The sequence below is a fragment of the Helobdella robusta genome (genome assembly GCF_000326865.2).
Source record: "Helobdella robusta unplaced genomic scaffold HELROscaffold_104, whole genome shotgun sequence".
Taxonomy (NCBI): Eukaryota; Metazoa; Annelida; class Clitellata; order Rhynchobdellida; family Glossiphoniidae; genus Helobdella; species Helobdella robusta.
Genome location: NW_008703589.1, coordinates 5,157 through 7,656, shown reverse-complemented (window position 1 = coordinate 7,656; position 2,500 = coordinate 5,157). Strand labels below are relative to the sequence as shown.

Below are 2,500 nucleotides of genomic sequence, written 5' to 3'. Positions count from 1 at the left end.
TCAAAAATTGTTCCGCCATCGTTATGCCCAAAACCAAAGACTATCACCAATAATGATAGTAGTAGTAGTAGTAGTAGTAGCAGTAGTAGTAGTAGTAGTAGTAGTAGTAGTAGTAGCAGTAGTAGTAGTAGCAGTAGTAGTAGTAGTAGTAGTAGTAGTAGTAGTAGTAGTAGTAGTAGTAGTGGTAGTAATAGTATTTTGAAGCGCAGATAGAATTATACCTTGAACGAGCGAGCATCGTCTCAATTTTACGTACTTAACAACAGGTGTCGAGCAGTAATGGTAGTAGTAGTAGCATCAGCAGCAGGAGTAGTAGTAGCAGTAGTAGTAGTAGTAGTATTAGTTGTAAAAATAGTAGTAGTAGTAGTAGTAACAGTAGTAGTACTATTAAGTAGTAGTAATATTAGCAGTAGTAGTAATATTAACAGTTGTAGTAGTAGCAGTAGTAGTAGTAGTAGCAGTAGTAATAGTAGCAGTAGTAGTAGTAATAGTAATAGTAGTAGCAGTAGTACAAAATATTTTATTCGTTCTCGAACGAAAATAAAAAAAATACATCCAATGCAAGGAAGGAAGCTAAAGAGGGCCCATCCAATGTATACGATAAACCTTACAAAAAAAATCTATATTTTAACTCAAACTGAGGTTTAATCCTTCATATATTTACACAATTAGTAGTAGTAGTAGCAGCAGTAGTAGCAGCAGCAATAGTAATAGCAGCGGTAGCAGCAGTAGTAGTAGCAGTAGTAGAAGCAGTAGTAGTAGTAGCAGTAGTAGTAGTAGTAGTAGTAGTAGTAGTAGTAGTAGTAGCAGCAGTAGTAGCAGCAGCAATAGTAGTAGCAGCGGTAGCAGCAGTAGTAGTAGTAGTAGTAGTAGTAGTAGCAGCAGCAGTAGTAGTAGTAGTAGCAGCAGCAGTAGTAGAGTAGTAGTAGTAGAGTAGTAGTAGTAGTAGTAGTAGAGAAGTAGTAGTAATGGTAGTAGTAGTAGAAAAGTAGTAGTAGCAGTAGCAGCAGTAGTAGTAGTAGCAGTAGCAGCAGTAGTAGCAGTGGCAGCAGTAGTAGCAGTGGCAGCAGTAGTAATGGTAGTAGTAGTAGTAGTAGTAACCGAAGCGCATAATAATGTAGTGCGAGCAAATGGGGCATAGCATTTCATTCGGTCCTCTGATGTTTGAATGTGAATCAGGCGATATGTTTGTATGTACGTGTGTGTTTGTATTTGTTTGTTTGTGTGTGTGTGCGTGTGTGTGTGTGTGTGCGCGTGTGCGTGTGTGTATGGACGAAGACGACGACGTCACGGTCCTTGCTCAAAGAGATATTCTTGGCAATTATCGACATTATTGTTATTACTATCATTTCAATCAAAATAATAATAATAATAATAATAATTATTATTATTATTATTATTGCTAATTATAAGTTTGCATAATTATTAAACGAATATAGCAATGTTAATTGAGAATTTCAACTTTAGTTGTAATTATGGAACCAACGAAGGATACAAAAAAATAACATATACAAACAAACATGCATACAAACAAACATACCAACAAACATACCAACAAACATACAAACAAACATACAAACAAACATACATACATTGTACACTCGACATCAAACTGCCAATGAATGAACACATCAGAAAGTTGCAAGCCTCGAATATGATACAACTCCGAAGGTTGTATCATATTCGAATCAGATTCGAACGGCAACTAATGTTAAAACAACAGAGACTGGACTACCGCAACAGTCTGTTCTACGAATTGCCAAACAAATGAATCGTCATTCCTCGGTCAGTGCAGAATTGGGCTGCTAAGTTAATAACTGGTGATTAAAGTTTGATCATGTTAGGCCGATTTTGAAAGACCTTCACTGGTTGCCGATCAAAAAAAAAAAAAAGAATAACTTTTAAAATTTGTCTAATTGTGTTCAAGTCGTTGAATGGATTGGCGCCTGAATATCTAGCATGTAAATTCAATAAAAAAAAACAAACAACATCAACAGGTGTTTGTTTGAGTGGGATCGGACGAGCAAAATTTACTGGCTGTCCCTTCGAGGAAACTTCAATTTGGAATGCGAGATATCGCAGTAGCTGGACCTGCCGTATGATGGAACTGTCTGCCTCTGTCCCTAAGGAAACCGGCCAGGATTTTAACAGTTAAAAAAACCTTAAAACTTATTTGTTTTTATTAAATTACTGTTGATACAGACTCAATTGTTTTGTTTCTCATCTTGTGGCTTAAAATTTAGAGCACTCTTGAAGCTATTTCTCTCTAAACTTGTGCGTTATAAATTTGCCTGATAGTAATACATACATACATACATATGAACGAACGAACGAACGAACGAACGAACAAACAGTTAATAATTATAATTATAAGAAGACAGGATGACCATAAAAAATTTCGTGAAGAAAGTATGTATGTATGTATGTATGTATGTATGTATGTATGTATGTGTGTGTGTGTGTGTGTGTGTGTGTGTGTGTGTGTGTGTGTGTGTGTGTG

At 36.0% G+C, this 2,500-nt stretch overlaps 1 protein-coding gene across 1 annotated transcript in view; it reads right to left on the bottom strand.

Annotated features, from left to right (window-relative positions):
* HELRODRAFT_91510 (hypothetical protein) overlaps window positions 1-2,500 on the bottom strand; it is a gene marked incomplete at both ends in the record, with an annotated part of 12,447 nt that overhangs the window by 5,264 nt on the left and 4,683 nt on the right. The gene's annotated exons all lie outside the window — the stretch shown is intronic.